This window comes from Acinonyx jubatus, chromosome D2 (genome assembly GCF_027475565.1).
Source record: "Acinonyx jubatus isolate Ajub_Pintada_27869175 chromosome D2, VMU_Ajub_asm_v1.0, whole genome shotgun sequence".
In the NCBI taxonomy this organism is placed as follows: domain Eukaryota; kingdom Metazoa; phylum Chordata; class Mammalia; order Carnivora; family Felidae; genus Acinonyx; species Acinonyx jubatus.
This window is the reverse complement of record NC_069393.1, coordinates 78,693,742-78,718,464: the sequence shown is the minus strand read 5'-3', so window position 1 is coordinate 78,718,464 and position 24,723 is coordinate 78,693,742. Positions and strand designations below refer to the sequence as shown.

Below are 24,723 nucleotides of genomic sequence, written 5' to 3'. Positions count from 1 at the left end.
TCAACTATGATTTTGCGTTATTGAGATGAAACTAAGTACAATTTTTCTTCCAGGCATCAAAAATCCCCAAAAAATTCATAAACTGATTTTTAATAGCAATCAGCTGTGAGAGTTAATATTGTACAGCAAAACAAAACTGTTACTAAATACCTTTTTAGTTACCATATAGTCATATACTCAAGTAAATTTAATTTACAAGTCTAATTTTACATGTAACACAGATTTTCAAATTCTAGCCAATGAATCATACTTCGATTAATTGGTACAATAAAAAGCAAAAATAAAATCTGTACAATCTGGACCCTTTTTAAGCAGAACCAGACAAAATTGCTACTCTTCAAACAAATAGTCCTTGGTTCGAATGCAATACCCATCCATGGACCAAAACGTCCATGAATCCATTTGTGCATCAAGCTCTACCTATAGACAGACTGAATAATGTCTTCAAGCATATCAACCATCTTCTAAACTGCTAACTGCTTTCAGTTATGTATCTGCCACTTCAAATAATAATAAAGGCACAAGTATTACGGGTATATGAATTAATGACCAGGGAAAAGGAGAGGCTAGCAACTAAACATTGTTTATACTGTCATGCTTAATAATGAATTACTTAGGCCATATTTGTGAAGCATTACCAAACACTGTAGGAAAAATATACCTATATGAAAGGCAATTCCTCAAAATTGCAGCCACCCTACAAATTCTCCCAACCACCTATTAAAACCCTATGAAAGAAAACTGGCGGAGTGAAATAATCCTCATCAAGTACAAACTACTTAAAAAACAGAGAAGCTCAGTTGCCAGTTATTTCCAAATGAGAAGTCATCCAAATGAAGGACTAATAGCACTCTTTAAGGCTTTTTATTAACTTTAAAGTCTATATTCAGTAATATAAATATTAACTCATCAGTGTAAATTGTTGATATAAACATTAATTAACATAAAACTGTGGAAATTTACAAATGCTCAGGAAGCATCTTAGGGAATATAGATGAAAGTTACAACTAGCATGATATTCCAAGCATGCTGAATTTCTAGTATGTTACAGTATCACATGGTAATTCTGAACTGCAATATTTATAAATAAGAAGTACTACTTAACTCTCAAGCCAAAAATCCCACAGTCATACCCTCTTTTCTCCTCCACCTCTTTCTCATCACTCTCTCTCCTCACAAGAGAGGAAACTGGCCTTGAGCAAGATCTTGAAGACTGAGTACATGGTGAACCCTCTATCCACAAATATGACCTCATTTCAGGGCTCCAACAGCTTATCACATCCTACATTAAACCTCTTATCTTCCTTTCACGGCCAACTCCTAACCCAGACTTCCCCACTATCCATTAAGGACACCATGAAGACCTCTGCGCCCCACACAGAAGAAACACAGAATCCTCTTGAATTCTGCCTTGCCCAGCCCCCTCCGATTCTCACTAGTGGTTTCTGTCCAATCAGTTGCTTTCTTCCCCACTCCCACCGTCATCAACCCTTCTCAGTTCAGGTCAGAAGTACTATAATAGCTTCCTAAGCGCCTTGCCTTTCTAAATCCAGCCAGCTTACTGTTACCAGAAAAATCCTCCTAACAGCAAGGCCCTCTTTCAGAAGCTCTTCTGCCGCAGTATGAATTCCCACCTCCTTCTCACCACACACACAGCCCACCTCACAGACTCACTCCCAAACATACCACACATGCCCAGCCACCTGCACGTACCCTACCGGCGCCCACACCCAGACCAGACACCAAGGCACTACCTTAAAAACACAAGCAAGACAGACACACACACTCAACTTGCAGCAAATCCCACCCCTTCTTTAAAGCAATGTTCAAGTCTCCTCTCTCTCATGGGTTTTTTCCAAACTAGTTCAAGTACACTCCAAGCAACCACACTTCTACTGGCATTTGGCACTTACTGTATTTCCTCTCGAGGCTAGTTTCTGGAATACTGATTTGCATGTGTGTTCCCTGTATAATTCCCTGCCTTCAGTTTTCAATCAGATAGCCGAGCCTTCAAAAACTGTGGGTCAGGGCATCAAGAGGCATGAAATGTGGGCGAGCCTTGTGTTTATAAAACCCACAGAACAGACCACACTGAGGGCCCTGGAAAAAGAAGTCAGGAGTGGAGCTTAGAGCAATTTCAGGCAAAAAAGAGAAATTCTACAGGATGGGATCCACTCCTGTGGCAAGACCTCAGTAGACGGCGTCCACTGCTAACAGCTAGGTGTCAAACCATAGGCACTCATGAGCTGGTTAACTGTTCAAGTCCTGCAATGGAAAGGACACAAGTACAAAAACTTGTGCAATCATTAAATACCTGCTGAAAGCGCTAAGTGTATGCAAAATTTTATGAAAATCATCAAGAATTAGATCTCAAATATGTGCTGACCCTCCTATACAGAGATCACAATTATCTACGTCATTTGTATCTAATGAGTAGATTTAAGTTAAACATACTTGCTAAGGTCCCTTTCCAAGAATTTGCAGACAAGCTGGACAAAGTAAATTGAGTTAAAATAACAAAGGTTAAATAACACCGGCTATGATGACTTTGGTCTTACCGACACTGTACCTGATTAAATGAGCCAATTACCCATACAACTAGTACATCTAACTTCATTCCAACCAAAGTCCCTGAAATAAAACAAAGAATATAAAGTTTACATTTTAACATGTGAACACTGCATAATTAGGAAAAACCATAATAAAGGCTAAAATTCTAATAGCTTTTCTTCCAAACCAGTTAGCAATCCATTGATTAGAATGGAAGATCCATAGACACAAAATTTATAAACTGTGCCAAAAATCTTGCACAAAAGTAATGCTCTTTCTTTTAATCTACTCTCTATTCTTTTCAAGAGGAATTCTACCCCTTTAAGCATGTACTAGAGTTTTATTTGTAATCTTGCCAACCTCCTCTATACTCTTTACTTGAGACAGTAACAGAAATAATACACACACACCTACACATACATATATACATACACACATATATATGTGTATGTATATGTACACACATATATACACATATATATGTGAATACATATCTTGAGCTCCCATACAAGTTTCAGAGATTTCACAGGTCAATCATGTACCCCACATAATAATTCCAAACAACAAATTTAACAACCTATGACAAGTTACCAAAGGTCTACAATGCTCAGGGCATCTGCAATCCAATTAGATGAAACAGGACTATGGTTTTCTTAAATATGTATGGAAGTGGGGTGATTATCTCCAAGAGTGCATATCAACCCAGCATTTAAAAAATAACACCTTTGGGGCACCTGGGTGGCTCAGTCGGTTGAGTGGCCGACTTCGGCTCAGGTCATGATCTCGCGGTCCGTGGGTTCGAGCCCCGCGTCAGGCTCTGTGCTGACAGCTCAGAGCCTGGAGCCTGCTTCGGATTCTGTGTCTCCCTCTCTCTGACCCTCCCCCGTTCATGCTCTGTCTCTCTCTGTCTCAAAAATAAATAAACGTTAAAAAATTTTTTAAATAAATAAATACATACATACATACATACATAAATAAATAGAAAATAAAAAATAACACCTTTTGCAAGAACTACAAAGATGCTACCTCATTTAGAATTTGACTTCTTTCCGGGCACCTGGGTGGCTCAGTCAGTTAAGCATCCAACTCTTGATTTCGGCTCAGGTCATGATCTCACAGTTCATGGGATTGAACCCCAAGTCAGGCTCTGCAATGACAGCACGGAGCCTGCTTGGGATTCTCTCTCTCCCCCCTCTCTGCCCCTCCCCCACTCAACACACAGCCTCGTGCATGCACTCTCTTTCTACCCCTTTTCAAAATAAACATCTTTTTAAAAAAGAATTTCTTTCATTATCCTATTCTCTGTTCATACGAAACAGATTAATCCCAATTAACAAAGTATCCACAGAAACAAAGATTCATTACTATACCTAGCCCAACAAAAAGGCCATCCTTTTGCCAAACACCATGGATGTTGTTATTTGTGGGCTACAGGAAGGAGGGGTACAAACTTGGAACTTTTAGACAATGAGTTCTATGTAAAAGAAAGAAAAAGATGTGAAAATCTGGGAGAACCAAATGGATGAAATATTCCAAGGCAAAACAAACTCAGAGGCACCATCTTATCCAAAAATATCTTTTTTCCAATACTTTAACTTTGCCCAAATTTGTTGTTTTGATTAACTTCCATTCCACTTAAGTTATTTTAATTAAAACCCTTATTTTATATGGGGCGCCTGGCTGGCTCAGGCAGTGGAGCACATGACTCTTGATCTCAGGGTTAGGGTTCAAGACCCACAGTGGATGTAGAGATTACTTAAAAATAACACTTTCCAAAAAAACACTTATTGTATAAGCCTGCTTGGGATTCTGTGTCTCCCTCTCTCTGACCCTCCCCTGTTCATGCTCTGTCTCTGTCTCAAAAATAAAAAAAAATTAAAAAAAATAAAAAAGATTCCTAGTGTAATGAATAACAGGAAAATAGGATGGAGATTTTATAATTTGGGGTTTACATTGCAGAGGCAAGGAGAACAAGCAGGCAAAGGTTTATTAGCAAAGGGCAACCTGGGAAGGAATGCCAAAGATAGCAGCAAGCTGACCGCACTGCTTACCCAATCATTAGAAATGAATGAACCTCTAGGACAACTCTGTCTACTTCACAATTTTTCCAGGATCAGCTTTATCCAACTAAGAAAATAGCTAAAATTTAGGCATTTACTGCATGCCAGACATGTTCTAAGCACTGTACGTATACATTAACTAATTTAATCCTCAGAACCCTATGAAACAGGTACTATTATTATCACCAAATTTTAAGATTGGAAACAACAGAGAAGTTGAGTAACTTGCCCAAAACCACAAAGCTACTAAGTGGCAGAGCCAGGGTTTGAACCCAGGCATTCTGGCTCCAAAGTCAGTACTACACTACACACACCATGTGATAAATAATATATTTATACTGCAGCCCATAGTCACTTGTTCCCATTACCTAGAATTTGGACTATTAATAAACTGCAATGAGTTTCTAACTAAGCAGTCCCTTCCTAGAGGACTAGGACATACAATATTTAAACAAGCAAACTTAGAAAAACTTATTTAACACACATTTTGCTCAAATTTCTGTTTTACAACTACACAAAATATTCACACAGCGTATCTAGACTGAATTACCACAAAACATCTGAAAAGTTGAGCAATAAGCAGAACGTTAAAAAGTTATTTACAAAACAAGATATACTAAATTTAGCATCTAAAATTGAGTGAAAAAAGACAACTTGGGAATATTCACCATGGTTCTAGGCTATAAAACACCTTAAGGGTTTTTGGCGTTTTATATATTTTTTAATTTTGGAGGCAATCCCTGAAGAAGAAATTATGAAAGCCAGTTTGACTTCTCTTAAACTAATACGCTAATCCAAAAGAAACCACAGTATATCGATTAAAAATACAGAAAAGGCTTCCATTCTCATTTACGCAATTGGAAAAAGTCTCCATAAATGACAGTGTATGAATTGCAGCACCCACATGTGGTCCTGTTTTAAAGGAAAGCAAAGACTGTGAGATAGTAAGTAAATGAGTTTTATCTCAGAGCCTCAACTCTCTCAACTGTAAAAAAAAAAAAAAAAAAAAGAATTAAGAGGCATCCGGGTGGCTCAGGAAGGTTGAGCCTCTGACTTCAGCTCTGGTCATGATCTTGCAGTTCATGAGTTCAAGCCCTGCATCAGGCTTGCTGCTGTCAGCACAGAGCCCACTTCAGATCCTCTGTCCCCCTCTCTCTGTGCCCCTCCCCCGCTTGCACTCTAGCTCTCAAAAATAAATAAACTGTTTTAAAAAAAATGAATTAAGATAATCACAAAAGGGACGCCGGGGTGGCTTGGTTGGTTAAGCATCTGACTTCGGCCCAGGTCATGATTTCCAGATCTGTGGGTTCGAGCCCCATGTCAGGCTCTGTGCTGCTAGCTCAGAGCCTGGAGCCTGCTTCACATTCTGTGTCTCCCTCTCTCTCTGCCCCTCCCTTGCTCATGTTCTGTCTCTCTCAAAAATAAATAAACATTAAAAAAAATTTTTTTTAAGAAATTATTAAAATTTTAAGATGTGATTAACAGTGTGGTATCTATGCCCTTAAAAAAGTCCTCTTCTCGGGGCACTTGGGTGGCTCAGATGGTTAACTGTCCGACTTTGGCTCAGGTCATGATCTCACAGTTCATGAGTTCGAGCTCCGCGTCAGGCTCTGTGCTGACATCTCGGAGCCTGGAGCCTGGAGCCTGGAGCCTGGAGCCTGGAGCCTGGAGCCTGCTTCGGATTCTGTGTCTCCCTATCTCTCTGCCCCTCCCCTGCTCATGCTTGGTCTAATAAATAAATAAATAAATAAATAAACAAACAAACAAACAAACAAACAGTCCTCTTCTCCTACTGAAATATGTACAGTGCCATAAAATGTCTGGAATTTGCTTTAAAATATTCCATGAGGAGGAAGTAAGAGGAACACAAATGAAAAGACTGGCTATGGATTAGTAACTCAGTGATGGATACATGAGAATTCATTCTCCTAGCCTCTCTGTATGTATGTTTGAAGTTTTTCATAATGAAAAATGTTTAAATCTATAAGGAAAGTACCAAATGCTGTTCAAGACTGAGAAGTAAGGCTCAGACTACTAGACAAGGGGCAGGAAGCAATACACTGTATAGTATTCAGACTGCTGCTACTCAAAACTTGGTCCAGGAGCCTGTGATAGTCTACACGCTGCTGACTGGTCTGTAGAGAAACTGAGAATAAGCATTTTCAAACTTTTGTAGCAATTTTAAAGAACAATTATATTTGATTGCTGAATCTAATAATAAAATATCTGGGTTTGTGTTTGAAAAGCAATGTCAAAACATCTGGAAAACTTACAAATATAGCTTCTTTCTACAATTTGCAGGTACAGTTCACAAAATAGAGGAAATATATCAAAATATGAACCAGAGTTTATTTCGTCCTAAGCATGAACAGATGAATATCACACTTTACAAAACTAAAAGTTAAAAAGTGATAAAAACTTGTCTTTTCAATGTCTCATGAACATAGATGCAAAAATTCTCAACATTAGCAAATCAAATCCAACAATGTATAAAAAGCATACACCACAACCAAGACTGTTTATCCCAGATGTGCAAAGTTAGTTCAATGTTCAAAAAATCAATTAACATAATCCTTCATATCAACAGACCAAAAAAAAACAAAAAACCAAAACCAAAAAAAAAAAAAACCACGATCACATGAATACATGCAGAAAAGGCATCTGACAAAATCCAACACTCATTCATGAAGGGGGGGAAAATGCTCGGCAACCTAGAAATACAGAGGGACTTCCACAACATGATAAAGCATGTACAAAAAACCAACAGGTAACACCATATTTAACAGTGAAAAACTAGAAACTTTCCTACTAAGATCAGTAATAAGGCAAGGATGTTCCCCTCATCACTCTGTTCAACATCGAATTGGAAATTCTAGCTAATGTTATAAGAGAAAATTAAAAGTACACAATTTTGGCTCAGGTCATGATCTCACAGTTTGTGGGTTAGAGCCTGGCGTCTTGGGATTCTCCCTCTTTGCCCCTCTCCCACTCTCGCACATGCATGTGCGCTCCCTCTCTCTCTCGAAACAAATGAACATTTAAAAGTACGCAAGTTGAGAAGAAATAAAATTGTCTTTATTCACAGATGATAGGATTGTCTATGTAGAAAATAAGATAAATAAACAAACCCTCAACAAAACGACTCAGAGCTACTAAGTGACATAACGTGGTTGCAGGACACAAGGTTCATATATAAGTCAACTGCTTTCCTATATGCCAGCGACGAACAAATGGAATTTGAAATTAAAAACATACCACCATTTACAGTTAACACCCACCAAAACTGAAACACTCGGGCATAAATCTAACAAAATACATACAAGACCTATGTGAGAAAAACTAAACACTGATGAAAGAAGAAATCAAAGAGGTACTAAATAAACGGAGCATTCCATCTTCATGGATGGGCAGACTCAATATTGTCAAAATCTCAATTCGTTACTGATAGGAATGCAAAACGATACAGCCACCCAGGAAGAGCGTTTGACAGGTTCTTACAAAACCATACATGCTCTTACCATACAATCCAGCAATTGTGCACCTTGGTATTTAACCCAAAGGAGCTGAAAACATGTCCACATCTGCATACAGATGTTTATAGCAGCTTTTTTCATAACTGCCAAAACATGCAAGCAACCAAGATGTCCTTCAGTAGGTGCAACACATGAGCTGAAGTGAACAGATAAACTGTGGTACAATGAAATATTATTCAGCACCAAAAAGAAGGGAGGGATCAAGCCACAAAAAAAGACAGAAAGGAACCTTAAATACCTATTACTAAGTAAAAGAAGCCAATATGAAATGACTATATTCTGTGTGATTCCAACTATATGACATTCTGGAAAAGCAAAACTATGGAGACAATAAAAAGATCAGAGGTTGCCAAGAGTTGGGAGGGACGGATGTACAGGCAGAGCACAGATGACTTTTAGGGTCGTGAAAATGTGCTGTATGACACTATAATGGTGGATACTTGTACATTCTATGGGTTTTAACACATATAGAGAGTGAACCTTAGTGTAAACTATTGGATCTGGTTGATATACCAACAATTTTAACAAACCATACCACTCTGTTGTGGATGATATTGGGGGAGGCTATGCATATGCTGGGGCAGAGGATATAAGGGAACTCTCTATACTTGCTGTTCAATTTTGCTATGAACCTAAACGACTCGAAAAGTAGAGTCTATTTTTAAAAATCTGTTTCTTAGTGTTTTTTAGTCACTAACATACAGGAAACACTTTCCTTAAAAAAAAAAAAAAAAATCAGTTCTCAAAGAATGACGGGAAAAGTTTTAAAAGGCCACGGGAACTTTTGGTTTGAACCTAAAGCTGCTCCAAAAAGTAAAACGAAATTTGGAATATATTCACATCTAAAAATCTTGAATTAAAAAAAAAAAAAAAAAAAAAAAAAGGACACAGAAATTAGTATGAAGCACTCCCACTGGCCAAATCTGGATCAACTGGAGCATCACCATAAACAATGACAATAAAGATTTTAAAACACTGACTAAAATAATAATCTGTAAATCTACACAGACACTGATAAACACGCAAGTAAATGAGCGAAAGCTCTTCCTTACGATAAAAATCCAACTAATAAATGCAAAAAGAATAACTGGATTAGAAAATCACCTTTTGGCAATCTTCAATAGATGTTAAACTAGTCCACGTTGACAATTAAAACAATCATCAATGGATGTTAAAACTAGAGAGTGAAAATTTGAGGATTAACCAGATATTTAAACGAGATCTCCAAGTATCTCTCCACAACAGTAACTAGTATATTACAAAATCTGATAGATAACACCATAACCAAATAATCAAAAGTTAACCACACTATTAACGACATCATTTGCCTCCTGCCATGCTATATGAAGAACATAACATCACTTCTGTGGAATTCTTGTCAAAAAGTACATAATCTGACTCCAAATATCAGACACACCATATTAAGAGACTTTCTACAAAACAAGTAGTCCTAGAGTCTTCAAAAACATCAGTATCATGAGAGACAAAGACTTTCCTGTTCCAATTAAAGGAGCTTATAAAAAACATGGCAACAGACTGCAATACATAATCTGAGATTTTCTTTCACCTTTATAAAGAACATTAATGGAACAATCGACAAAATAGGAGAGAAATCTGTAGAATCTTTTTCTTATTAAGAATTGCATAATGGGGCATCTGGGTGGCTCAGTGAGTTAAGCGCCCAACTCTAGATTTTGGCTCACAGTTCATGAGATCAAGCCCCAAGTCAGGCTCTACACTAAGAGCCCAGAGCCTGCTTGGGATTCTCTCTCCCACCCCTACCTCATTGGTGTGCACGCACACTCTCTAAATAAATAACCATTAAAACAAAACAAAACAAAACAAAAAAAAGGAATCATAGGGGCGCCTGGATGGCTCAGTCAGTTGAGTGACTCTTGACTTCAGCTCAGGTCTGATCTTGCGGTTCAGGAGTCTGAGCCCTCCATCAGGCTCCACACTTGACAGCGCAGAGCTTGCTTAGGATTCTCTCTTTCTCCTATCTCTGCACTCCACCTCTCTCAAAATAAAATTTTCTAAAAAAAATTACTGTTCTTTAAAAAAAAAAGAGAAAAAGAATTACATGATAATATCAAACAATGTTAATTTCCTGATTTTGATCAGTATATTGTGGCTGTGTAGCAGAAAGCGCTTATTTTTTAGGAAATATGCACTGTAATATTTAAGGATAAAGGGGGATCAAGTCTGCAAATGATTTTCGAACAGTTCTGGGCAAACTATGTATTTGTTATTTTTATATATCCACATCACACAATAAATCTTACAATTTACAAAATACCAGGTGGCTCATCTGGTTAAGCATTCAACTTCGGTTCAGGTCATGATCTCATGGTTCTTGAGTTTGAGGCCCAAGTAGGGCTTTCTGCTGTCAGTGCAGAGCCTGCTTCAGATCCTGTCTACCTCTCTCTCTGCCCCTCCCCACGTACTCTCTCTCTCTCAAAAAGAAACATACATTTAGAGGAAATAAATTTACAAAATACTTACACATACATCATTTTTATTCTGACAAAAAACCATGCAACAGGTACAGAAGAGCTCTTTCAGCAGAAAATAAATCGGCCTCCTATATCCTAAACATTCCTCAAGAATTAGCCCTTCTTTCCACACTTCTCACCAAGCCCTAGTTCATTGTTTCTTCCCTCAACTGTTTTCCTAACTGGTCTTCCTATCTTCGTACTCCACATCTCTGCCAGAATGGTAGAAAAGAAAGAAAAAGGAAAAAAAAAACCTGATGTTGCTATTCCGTAGCTCTGAAATTTTCAACAATATCTTACTTTAGTGAAAAATCCTAAACAGGGCATAAAAGGTCCTTCCTGACGGTCTTCAAGTATCTCCTAGGTCACTCTGCCAAACACAAACACCTAAGCACTTCGAGAATACCCTAGAATATTTTCCTTTAGTGATTCACTAATGCCTTTCACCGAAGTGTTGCAAGAGTGAAATCTAATTTACTATGGGAAGACCAGAGTTCCATCTCTTGATATTCATATTCATTTCTCTCACATACAGGAAAATGCATTGCACGTCCTTAGATCCAAGTTCAAGTCCCTCTCCACCCCTTACAGAATCTGGAATGTTGGCCAAAACCTTAAGACCCAAGCATCTCATTAAAAGAAATTATGATAATAATGCCACACCTGTCTTTAAGTAGGGGCTAAAACCAATAACCTCAAATCCATATCCCATAATTAATATCACCAACAACTGCCAGCTTGAAATAATACCACTTTAAATTCTGCATGGAGCTTTATGTCACAGAACACTTACATTATTTCACTGAATCCTAAGAACCCTCAGGTACTTCCCCCTAACGTACCCTAGAATCTCCCTGAGGTACAAGTATATTCATTTTAATGACAAGGGACCTGGGGCTCCAGGAAAGGCAAGATGACTTGCCCAGGGTCACAAAGCTTTAGCAAGTAAACCCCAGATTCTGACTCTCACTTTTTTTTCCTCAATAGTGCACCACAGCCTTCCGCAATTATGGCAACATTTCCCTAGAACAAAACATGAACATTAGATAGCAAGACAGGCTGACTTTATAGCCACTGTCTCTAGCCACCACACAGTACTGACACTACCTCCAAAACAAATCCAGAATCTTCGCTTTCCTCCAGGACGCCCCACCGTGCCCCCAGCCCCAGCCACCATCACCCCTCCCGCAGATTACCTCAAAGCCTCCCACCAGTCTTACTGTTTTCTACTCTATCCACCATCTTCACACAGAAGCCAGATGGATCCTTTAGGAGTGTAAACCAGATCACAGCACAAGGACTTAAAATCCTGATGGTTTCCCAATCCACTCACAATTGAATTAAAATTCACCAGCCTTTCTCGAAAATCTTTACATAAAAGTAGCCTTCCTTCTGTTCCTTTTACCAGCGTGCTCATTCTCACATTAAGAGTTTGTATTCGAAATCTCCTCTGCCTAGAATGCTCTTTCCCCAGATTTCATATGGCCAGCTCTTGTCACTGAGGTTTTGGTTTAAATACCACCTCCGCAGGAAGATTTTCCCTGGCCGCTCAGTCACGTCCATCACACCACCCTGCTTGCATGTCTGCACAGCACTCACCAATATCTGGGGTTTTTTCCCTTGTTTGCTCCTTGACTGCTCTTCATACTAGAACGTCAATACAAGCAACAGTGCCTGTCTTGTTCACATGACTATCTCAACACCCAGTATAGTTGCTTTCTGAACAGTGAATGGGCCATTACTAAATGTTGCAATTTCAGTAGCCTTTGTAAAGTGTTTTATGTAATCTACTTTCTGAAAATCCTAAACAACTTCAGAGCACACAATAGGTGCCCAATAATCAATCTGCTACAAGAACTTCTACAAAATCAAATGCCTTCAGATTTTCAACTTAGTAACATCTCCCACATATTCCTCCACATACACAGAGACACAGAAACAGGAGACAGACTGCTTCTCTCTTCCTACCTGTGAAGATGATCCATTCCAAACAGATCACTCCACCCTTGTAATCGCCAGCCCCTTGACAATACTAGCTCTGGGGAAAGTGAGGCAGGGACTGGAAAGGCATGCCTTTCCAGCCTCATCCACATGCTGCAGCTATACTGAACCCTCTGGCTGGTCCTTAATCATGACATAATTCTCATGTCTCCTTCACTCACAGGCTTGCTTCTGCATAGGATGTTTGCCCACTCCCGCCCCCCATTCTTATCTGGTTTTAGAAACCTATTACTTCTTTGAAGACCAGCTTAAATGTTCCCATCTCTGTAAAGCTCTTCCTGACCCAAACCTAACCCTGTGCTAATTCAGTCACTTCTTCACCACTTCATAGCACTTACTTGTGTGAATTATGATTTTTTTCCAATGGCTGCCTGTGAAACATTCACCTTTACGTCTCTGTAAGCAGTGTCTGCTATGCGACGGCCACTTACCATTTAGGCAATAAAAGCAAGTACTAAATATTCTACTCGTATCAAAGGATGGCAGTCCAAAACAACATCAGTCAAAACCAGTTCTGCAAATTACTATAGCTTCCCTTTTGAAAACAAACTTTAGCTTCATTAAACACCAAGAAATGGATTTTTTATAATAAAAATTTATAGTAACAAATTACCCACCCGAACCAAAAAAAGCAAAGGACATATAAGTGGTGTTATACGATGGCTTCCCTTCAGGATTTCAATCACAAGTGTACTGCTGCAACTTAACGTGCAACACCAAGTAGAGATCCCTTTCTCCATCTGCAAAATATGGACACTTTCTTCGTCTATCCAGGGAATACTGTCCCGCAATAATCAATTTATAGTTGAGAATAACTGCATTATTAAAGCTAAGGAAGTTTCAGAAAATGGTGCTGGGACGACCAGATAGCCACCTCCAAAAGCACTGTTGGACCCCCACCTCATACTATGTACAAAACTTAAAACTATCATGGATCTAAATGAAAAAAACTACAACTATAAAATTCTTAGAAGAAAACATAGATGCAAATCTTCTGCACCTTGGATTGGCCAATGGCTTCTTAGAGACAACACTGAAAACACAAGTAAAAGAAAACATAGATAAGCTGGACTGCATCAAAATTAAAATCTTTGGTGTAGGGGCGCCTGGGTGGCTCAGTCGGTTGAGCGACTTCGGCTCAGGTCACGATCTCGCGGTCTGTGAGTTCGAGCCCCACGTCGGGCTCTGTGCTGACAGCTCAGAGCCTGGAGCCTGTTTCAGATTCTGTGTCTCCCTCTCTCTGACCCTGCCCCGTTCATGCTCCGTCTCTCGCTGTCTCAAAAATAAATAAACATAAAAAAAAAAAAAAAAATGTTTAAATCTTTGGTGCTTTCACGCATACCAATAAGAAAGTGAAAAAGCCCACAGAAAAGGAGAAAATGCGTGCAAATCATGTATCTGACTTGTAGCCAGATTACATAAAGAGCTCCCACAACTCAAGAATGAAAGACAAATAACCCAAATGAAAAAGGGCTGGAGGAACATTTCTCCAAAGAAAATTTACAAATGGCCAATATGCACATGAAAAAATGCTCAATACTATTAGTCATTAGGGAAATGCAAATAAAAACGCAGGGATATCACTTCACCAGGAGGGCAATAATTAAAAAAACGGTAATAAGTATTCAGGATGTAGAGAAACGGAACCCTCATTTGTTGCTAGGAAATGTAAAGCAGTGCAGCCACTCTGGAAAACAATCTAGAAGTTCCTCAAAGATTAAACACAGTTACCGTACGTTCCAGCAATTCCACCTCCAGGTACATACCCAAAAGGAATGAAAACTTAAGCCCACACAAAAACCTGCACCCAGATACTCATGGCAGCATACTTCCTCACAGCCAAAAAGTAGAAACAACCTAAATGTCCATCAATCAGTGAATGCATAAACACAAGCAAAATGTGCTATATCCATACAACAATTAAATAATTCAGCCATAAAAAAGGGGTACTGATACATGTTACAACAGGGATAAACCTTGAAAATACTATGCTAAGTGAACGAAGGCAGACACAAAAGGTGACAGAGTGTATGATTCCACTTACATGAAATGTACAGAATAGGCAAATCCATAGAGAGAGAAAGATTAGTGGTTGCCAGGAACTGAGGCAAAAGAGGGAGGCACTGGTTAATGGGTACAGTCTTTTTGGGGGCGTGATGAAATGTTCCGGATAATGGTGATGGCTACACAACTTTTAGAATACACTAAAAACCAACGAATTACATACTTTACAAGGGTAAATTTTATGGTATATGAAATAAATTTCAATGAAATGGTTACTTTAAAATTAAGAAAAAGTCGGTTAAGCGTCTGACTTCGACTCAGGTCATGATCTCGCCATTCGCGGGTTCGAGCCCATGTCGGTCGGGCTCTGTGCCGCCAGCTCAGAGCCTGGAGCCTGCTTCAGATTCTGTGTCTCCCTCTCCCTCTGCCCCTCCCCTGCTCGTGCTGTCACTCTCTCTCAAAAATAAACAAACATTAAAATTTTTAAAAAAGAAAAAAAATGCAAAGCTATGCAACTGATTTCCAACAATGCTTTATACATTCAAATATTTTTTACTTATGTGAATTCAAGCCACATAAAATTCTGACTTACCAAATGGTAAAAAACCCAAATTATGTTCTGTTGGTTAGGAGGGATTGGGACAGTCTGCCCTCAATATATGAACTCTAAAAATAAAAAATTAATTTCTTCATTACTAAAAAGTTCAATTCACTAGGCAGCTGAAAAGTTATCAACTTTACATTCAATTTATCTGACCAACATCCATTTTAAAACGCAAACGGGGGAGCCCCTGGGTTGCTCAGTCAGTTAAGCATCAGACTCTTGGTTTCAGCTCTGGTCATGATCTCACGGTTCTTGAGTTCAAGCCCCACCTTGGGCTCTGTGCTGACAGTGCAGAGCCTACTGGGGATTCTCTCTCCCTCTCTCTGCCCCTCCCACACGTACTGTCTCTCAAAATAAATAAATAAACTTTATTTTTTTAATGTTTATTTTTGAGAGAGAGACAGAACACAAGCTGGGAGGGGGCAGAGAGAGAGAGAGAGAGACAGAGGGAGACACACACTCTGAAGCAGGCTCCAGGCTCTGAGTTGTCAGCACAGAGCCTGACGCGGGGCTCAAACTCACGGACCGTGAGATCATGACCTAAGGTGAAGTCAGACGCTCAACAGACTGAGCCACCCACGTGCCCCTCAAAATAAATAAATAAACTTGGAGGAAAAAAAAAAAAACCCTCAAACTGACGGCTCTTGTCAAAAATTTCATCTTAACCAAAATACCGCTTCCCACAAAGCAAACAATGCTCACTGATCAAGTGGCAAAATTACTGGCATAGACTCCACGGAAGTGCCTTTTACAAACGCAAAAAGCCTGCCCAACATGTTTGGGAAGTTCGTTAATGGACTAATTTCAGCTTTGATTATTCTAAAAAGGTTTCTGAAGCCTAAAATAAGGTTTGATGTAAACTACTTTCTAACAAAATCAAGCAATTACAAGGAAAAAATACTGTGATGAACTGGAAGAAGTTTCCACAAGTTTGTGGACAAGTTTCCACGTACACGCAGTGGATAAATCAAGACTGTTTACTGCTAAGAGACTATGTATGTATCCATAAAATACCAAGCCTTCCAAGCCTCCTACTCAGACACACACAACAGAAACACATGCACCTGTTTTCCAACTACATCAGCATCCACCCATGTACCATATAATCACACATATTATCCTTGGTATACAAAAATACTATGGACCAGCTTGTTTATGTTTTCTTCCAACAGTGTTGACAGGTAGCAGTGAATCACACATTCTCCTGTGTCTCATCTGCCTCATGATCAATGACACATGCTGCCAACATCTGAGGTTAAGGATGCAAACTGAGACTACAGATTATTTTCTCCTTCTCGTGATGCTAAATGTTACCTATATACAAACATGGAATGACCTCCCTTAGTGTCCCTGGTTCCAAACTCAAACCGCAATAACTGCAGCAGACTCAAATCTGAACTACAGAACTGCAGTAGTTACATTTCTATTTGAAAAAGACATGACCGTTGTTATATCGATGAGCATCCTCTACAAGAAAAGAACCACACTGAAAATAGAAAAAAACATACTAACCCCCCCCCCAAAATTTTTTTAAGTCAGACGTAATTTCGGGGCGCCTGGGTGGCTCAGTCAGTTAACTGTCCAACTTTGACTCAGGTCATGATCTCATGGTTGGTGGGTTTGAGTGCCCGGCTCTGTGCTGACAGCTCAGAGCCTGGAGCCGGCTTCGGATTCTGTCTCCTTCTCTGTCTGCCCCTCCCCCACTCACGCTCGAGCGGGCACATGCGCGCGCTCTCTCTCTTAGAATAGACATTAAGAAAACAAAATTTAAAAAAGAGACACAATTTCAAGTATGTTATCTCCTAAATCATCAAAATCCTAGAAACCCCACTACTTAGAAGACTACAAGCAGGGGTGCCTGGGTGGCTCAGTCAGTTGAGCATCTGGCTCTTGATTTCAACTCCGATCATGACCTCACCGTTTGTGAGTTCCAGCCCCGCATCGGGCTCTTCGCTGTCAGCCTCCCTCTCTCTCTGCCCCTCCCCGGCTCACGCTCTCTGATTCAGAATCTCTCTCTCTCGAAATAAATACATAAATAAATTTAAAAGAAAAAGGGGGAAAAAAAGACTACAAACAGCATGTCCTAGAATACTTCCATAACCAAAAATACTTGGTAAAACAATGTATCCATCTTTCAATGCTGAATATATGGTAACCACAGAAAAAGAATCCATACCCATTTCTCAGAGGTCTTGAAATCTAGTTGGGAAGCAGAATAAAAGCTTAAAAAGATAGGGGGCGCCTGGGTGGCGCAGTCGGTGAAGCGTCCGACTTCAGCCAGGTCACGATCTCGCGGTCCGGGAGTTCCAGCCCCGCGTCGGGCTCTGGGCGGACGGCTCGGAGCCTGGAGCCTGTTTCAGATTCTGTGTCTCCCTCTCTCTCTGCCCCTCCCCCGTTCATGCTCTGTCTCTCTCTGTCCCAAAAATAAATAAAAACGTTGAAAAAAAATTTTTTTTTTAAAAAAGATAAACTGAAATCCAGGCTAGCATACGCTGGTGTAAAAGTCCCACACAAAAAAAAGGAGTGAATAGATCCCTTGAGGCTGAACTCGAGAAAAAGACTTCTCAAGAGACAGGACTCAACTGGGCCCAAAGTAAAGAGGGGATCCATGAATAAATGGCGGAAGAGGATTTCCAACAGAAAGAAAGGCACAAAGAAAGGCCGAGAGGAGGGACTTCACAAGAACAACAAACGAGTCAGTTTGGCAGGAACTAAGAATGCACAAAGGGAAGAAATGAGTTAAGACTGAAGAGAACCAGGGCCAGACTACAGAGAAACCTGAACACCACACCAGGAAGCTTAAGCCTTAGTTCGCATGTGATAAGGAGAGTTCTGGAAGTTTTTATGTTGTGATGTGAGGAGACGAGAGTGTTAAAACGTTCAAGATGTTATTTACCCAAAGCATAAGCAAGCACAAATATTCCAAGTAGAACAGCACATCACTGGCAGAAAACGTGTTCGAAGCCCAGCTAGAAGAGCTTATTGGGGCAGAAAGGAGGCAACAGCAGTGCTCACATGATAAAACTGAACCGGGTTAAATAAGAAGTTACAGTGCTCTGCTTTTGCCAACTCCCATTCACCTAAAGTTTCCACTTGTTACAAAAGCGATGTAAGTGTAGAGCACCCAGAGCAGCCCTCACCATGTCAGTGACACAGAGGAGGCGATTTACCTGGGATAGCGTACAACTGGCTTGTGAGTTCCAGAACTGTGCCAGCCCTCAGACTGAAACGTGACACGCCTTAACCCTTCCCAGGGTACAGAGCCGGGCTGAGGCCCGGAGCAGAAAGTACAGCACCATGAATGAGCTCCCCATGCTAAGCCAGGCACGCTTCGAGAGTAAATAAATGGGAGTCTCAACGCTCCGAAGCGTTAATAAAAGTGATGAAACGCCAACAGAAATAAAAACCCCTCCTGACATTCAAATACCCTCCCCAAAGCTTAAAAGGTGTCACTCCCGTCCTCTGAGTTTCCCTCACGGCCCAATAAAAACAATGTTATGAAATTTCAGTATAAGGAAGTGACCGCGTATCTTAAGATCCAAAAAGTAAGAGGGAGCAAGAGTCTAAGTTTCTTTAGAATTACCTCATTTAATTAATGATAATAAGCAGAAGAGACTCAGCTTTCTTTGCCACAAACACAGTTTAGGTGACTTTTCCCAGGCCCTTGGCATTAAACCAAGATCAAAAACCTTTATGGTTTCCCCTGGCGTATGAGTTGTACACTGAGTCATCCACGTTTGCTCAAAACGGGGGGACCCTGGAGGTCGCGCGAGTGATAAAGTGAACTTAAAAAAAAAAAAAAAAAAAAGGCCACAGATACAAGAACCGCTCGTTGTAGGCGGTTTCCAAGGGCTAGGGATCTCTCAACTGTACTCTCAAATAATATTTCTGTACGCTAAATTTTTCGACAACACCATAGGTCATGCGGTGAGCACACAGACCAAAACACCGGGCGAAGAGGACGGCGCTGAACCTGGTAATAGTCTATGGAGTCACGGAAAAGGAGGCTCAGGCCACAGAAACTCAAAATTCTCAGCCAGAAGGGGTTCAAAACACCAGTGTATCTCAAAGATAAGGGGCCGGCTCAAACTTCCAGGCTGGACCTAAACTGCCCGTCCCTTGCGCTCAACGCCAAGTATTCATTACGGCCCTTTTGTCTGTGAAATAACCCGTAGCAAACCACCGCGGAGAAAATAACCAGATACTTGCACCGCACCACCGTGGTCGCGAGCGAGCAGGGTAAACAATCTTTCCCCCGGTTCCAGCTCCTCCTCCCCAACCCACCCTCCCCCCCCCCCCCCCGTCGCCCTCCACCCTCATTTTCTTAGACGCGGCACCGGCGGGAGGCCACCTCGGAGGGCGGAGAGAGAGCGGCCAGAGGGCCAAAATGCAACTTTGGAGGCCAGCACTAACTTGGAAAGATGGATCCAAGTATCACGGCCTATTGCACAGCAGGAGCGAAGCCCCCCTCACCCGCCCGTATGTGGCAGAAAAAGAAGTTGGGGGGCGAGGGAGGGGGGACTCTGGCGGAAGAGAGGTGGCGGGGCAGGCGGCGCGGCCAGCCGCGGCTGATCGATGGTGGGTAAACAAGCGCGGCGGACCCACCCTCCCACAGCCCCGGGGCCTGTCCCCGCACCGAGAAAGCCCGAGATGGGAGCGCGGCGGCGGCGGCCGCCCGGGCCCCCTCCCCTCGCCTCGCCTCCCCTCGCCCGCAACGCCGTCCCAGGGGGCGCGGGCGGGCCGCCCCGGACACCCGGCGGCCTGCAGGGAGCGAGGGGCCCGGCAGGCCGCAGAGGGGGCCGCGAGGGGCCTGCAGTGGGGCGCCCTCCCGGGGCCCGGTTACCTGGCGGCGGCGGCTCCTCCAGCTCCTGCTCCTCCTCCCCGTCCGATGCTCGGCGCCCGGCGGCGGCGGCGGCGGCGGCGGCGGCGGCGACTCCCCGAGCAGCCCGAGGCGACGAGCCGAGCCCGGCCCCTCTCCGCCTCCCTCCGTGCCGCCGCCCGTCCCGCTGCTGCCGCCTCCGCCCTCTCCCCTCAGTCAGGACATGGTCTCCGCGAGCCCGCGCGCGGCTCCCGGCTACCGGGGGCGGGGGTCAGAGGGGCGGAGAGCAGGCGCGGAGGCGGGGGGCACTCCAGGGGCAAAGGGGGAGGGGGCAGAGCGACGGGGGGGGGGGGGGAGTCGGCCTCAGGCGCTGCGGCTCCTAATGGCGTCGGCGAGGGGCCCCGGAGCCAAATAAACCCCACGGCGAGCAGCACAACGTCAAGGCCCGACCCCGCCGCTCGCTGCCCTGTCATTGGCCCGGAGGCCGCCAGCGGCGCAGCCAATGGGAGACCGCCTCTTTCCGGACGCAGGGGGCGGGCCGCGGAGAGGTGACGTCATGCCGGCGTCCGGCCCCGATTGTGAAGCTCCGCCGGCGGGGCTGCGGGCGGGCGGCGAGGTGCGTGGCACTCCGGGAGGCGGCGGGGCGGCGCGGCGTGCGCGGGGCTGGGGGACGCGGGCGGGGCGTCCTCTCGCCTGGCGGACTCCCTTTGCCCGCTCTGTGCCCCCGGTTGCCCGGACTTCCAAGCCCAGCCGTGGATCTCAGGTCTCCCGAGTAGTCTTAGTGACAGATTCTGCCTCATTCTAATAACAGTTTCAAACTCGTTGTAAGACATCGGGAAAGATGAATGTTTAGGGCTTTCTCTTTTTTTTTTTCCAAACTTTTACAACGTCTATTTTTTACGTAAGCCCTACCTTCGAGGCAGCTATCCATTTCTACGTGTGTTTGTGTATGTTTGTTACATATTACGTACATATGTGCATGATGAAAAGCCATGGGGTTTATATGCCAATTCTATCTAAAAATAAAAAAATTGGGGGGGTGCCTGGGTGGTCCAATCCGGATTGGGCTCAGGTCACGATCTCGGGGTTTGTGGGTTCGATTCCCACGTCCAGCTCTGTGCTGACACCTCGGAGCCTGGAGCCTGCTTCGGATTCTATCTCCCTGTCTCTCTGCTCTTCCCCCACTCCCTCTCTCTCTCAAAAATAAGTAAACATTAAAAAAAAATTTTTTTTAACTTTTTTTAAGCCACGGAGACTTTGCTTTCTTTTCTGCTACCTAACTCTAATTTGGGGTAAACCCAGCTTTCTTATGGTTGCCTTTTCTGGGGCTTGGAGCTTTTCTGTAAATTGTAAATTTACAGATAGAGGATGAATTACAGCCGTGGTAAAAGTGCTGCCGGGAGAATTCCCAGAGCCTAAGTCTTAAAGGGAATATGTTATATGGTGATGTAGTGTGTGTGTGTGTGTGTGTGTGTGTGTGTGTGTGCGCGCGCGCGCGCGCGCGCGCGCGCGCGCGCGTGTGTATTTACTTTAAATATAGTCAAATAGTTAAGTCATTGAGCCTTTTGCTAAAAGTCCATGTGTCAAAATTTTCCAGCTGGAGAAGTTTGTTTTTCTTAGTGGGACTTTGCCTTGAATTTTTCATACTTCAAAACTGTATTTCAAGAATTTGAAAAACTGTAAAGTACAGCAACTCTTTATTATAGACCTCTTTAAAAGTTATCTGTTGAGGAACTATAGCACTGTCAAAGGGCATTAGCAGTTTATGGGACACCTCAGCTTCAATGGGAAGATTAAGAGTTTAACTGGATTTTTAAAACTAGCAGATTTCATTTAGTAAAACGATTCATGGTATTATTCTCAGTCTCTCTTTGCATAAATAGAAAGTTGAGGATATGTGTATAGCTTTACTATGGCCACTTAAGAATAATACCTTGTATAGCTATCCATCACTAACAACCTCTTTCATAATGTTACTATATTTTATCCTCACGGCCATTCCTGTGGTAGAGATTTTCAATCATCCCCATCTTCCCAAAACAACATTATTTGGTCAAAGACTTGTCAATAAGTTGAGTTTAAACCGCAACAGTCACTTGGCTGCAAAACTTAACACGTATCCTCAAACATATAATTAACACAACTGTCAATTAAATTAAACACCATATGACTATGTTAGAACAAATGGTTCAACCAACATTTCACTTTGAAAATATTTTAAGAGCTTCTGAGTACCTCCAGCTTCCCCTTCCTGAACCTCAGCTGCAAACCACCTCACCTAAGAGTCCACAAGAACTGCAGAATTAGGTGGAGTTTGGTGGGGTTTTTTTTATGCTTGTTTTTTGAGAGAGAGAGGGTGCAAGTGGGGCAAGGGCAGAAAGAGGGGGACAGAGGATCCAAAGCGGGCTCTGCGCTGACAGCAGTGAGCCCAGTGTGGGGCTCGAACCCGCAAACTGCGAGATCATGACCTGAGCTGGATGGAGTCAGACGCTCAACTGGCTGAGCCACCCAGGTGCCCCTAGGTGTTTTTATTTAGTTAGAGTTGTGGCTGATTTTGTTAAGAGAATGGGATATTGTTGGGGTAGGGCGAAGGAAAGTTAGCAAGTAAGCACCATGTGCCAAGGAACAAGAAGTACACAAAGATGAGTAAGATACGTTCTGTGTTTGAGGGACTAAAGCATAGGTAGGGAAGAGAGCAAGACAAAAATAGCCATAATTAGAATATGAGATGGAATGCGCTAAGTATATTCAAATGAAAATTACCTCATAATTAAGAGGAAGAGCCAATCCCAATGTTAAAGCTGGAAAAAAGTATGCATGATTTTTAAAAAGTTCTTTTGCTTACAACTCTTGTAAAAGTGCAGGAACAGTACTGTTTGGTTGACAGTTTGTTTTGGCTTTTATTTGAGAAACAGCAAAATTTCCATTGTACTTACTGTGAAGGTCTTGAATGCCTAATTGTGCATCTGTACTTAATTCCTTTACTAATTCAAAACCACGGGAAGGTTTGAAGCAGGAAATGCCAGTACCGGAACTGTATAACCTGGCACGTCCGTGAGACAAACTTGGGTAGAACTAGAGACAGGAAAATCAATGAATAGACAGGAACCCAACTCCAAAGTAGTTATGGGAATGTGAAGGAGGGACAGACATGAAAAAGGGTAGCAGGAGAAGGGTCAGGGTTTGCCAGTGTCTGAATCTGGGGCAGAAGAATCAAAACTCGGAGAACTCTGACTGCTAAGTGGGATGATTAACAGTGGGAAACACAGGAACGGAATTAGATAAGAGGAGATCAGGTGTGTCCAGATCCTGGGCTCAGGAGGAAATGTGCAGCAAGCAGCAGAAAAGCTGGTCTGAAGTTGGATAGGCTGGAGCTAGAGATCAACACCAGGGAATTATCTATGTAGAAGTTACTACTAAAGTCACAGGGGTAGGAAACCAGAACTACCAAGGAGGAGAAAACAACTGGTCAGAAAGAACATTTAAAAAAGGTGTTCTGGGGGCGGCTGGGTGGCTAGCTGGTTCAGCACCTGACTTGATTTTCAGCCGGGGTCGTGATCTTGTGGTTTGTGGGATTGAGACCCAACTCGGGCTCCTCGAAGCGAGAAGCCTGCTTAGGACTCTATCTCCCTCTCGCTGCCTCTCCCCCCTCCTCTCTCTCTCTCTCTCAAAATCAATAAACAGTATTAAAAAAAAAAAGTGTCCCGAAAGTCAAAGCAGCCAGTGAGCCTCGGGAACGTGGTAATATAATAAATAATGTCAGATTCTAGAGACTTAGGAATTAGAACAGAGAAAAGGTCACTGGGTTTGACAAACAAGAGGCTTAGTGACCTTCTAGAGAAGCATTGTCAGTGGGATGGTGGAGAAAGAAGCCAGATTTCAAAAGCCGAAGGTATATGTGGGCATTGAAGTAGTGACTATACACTATCAGTCCCAGACGTTTGGCAATGAAAAAAAGGCAAGAACTCTAATAATAGACACAGGGGTAACGAGAGTAAGGGAAAGGTTTTTTTCTTTTACATATTAAAAAAAAATTTTTTTTAATGTTTATTTTATTTTTGAGAGAGAGAGACAGAGTACGAGAAGGGGAGGGGCAGAGAGAGAGGGAGACACGGAATCCGAAGCGGGCTCCAGGCTCTGAGCTGTCAGCACAGCCACCCACGTGGGGCTCAAACCCACGAACCCTGAGATCATGACCTGAGCTCATGTCAGATGCTCAACAGAATGAGCCACTTGGGTGCCCCCTCTTTTACATATTTTTAAATAATTGTTTAATGTTTATTTATTTTTGAGACAGAGAGCGTGAACAGGGGAGGGGCAGAGAGAGAGGGAGACACAGAATCCCAAGCAGGCTCCAGGCTCCGAGCCGTCAGCACAGAGCCCGTCGCGGGCTTTGAACTCAAGAGCCGTGCGATCATGACTCGAACGCCTAACCGACTGAGCCACCCAGGCGCCCCTCTTTTACATATTTTTAAAAGAATAAGCGTATCCGTGTACTTTTGTACACAGAGGAGAGAAGGTGAAGAAGGAGAAAGTGATTCGGATCCAATAGGGAGGTCAACCGGAGCGCGGTGCTTTGTCTCGGCAGGCGGGAGGGCCCTTTCTTTCTCTGCAAGGAGAGGAGAGGAAGTTGTGAAAGAGCCGTAGGGCGATTCTGACC

At 42.5% G+C, this 24,723-nt stretch overlaps 1 protein-coding gene across 1 annotated transcript in view; it reads right to left on the bottom strand.

The window, feature by feature from the left end:
• Positions 1-20,229, bottom strand: part of ZRANB1 (zinc finger RANBP2-type containing 1) — a 60,294-nt gene extending 40,065 nt beyond the window's left edge. Inside the window, exon 1 of the mRNA XM_027063348.2 lies at positions 20,088-20,229. The gene's annotated coding sequence lies outside the window, so the exon portion shown is untranslated. The remainder of the gene's footprint in view (positions 1-20,087) is intronic.
• Between the last annotated feature and the right edge of the window lie 4,494 nt (positions 20,230-24,723).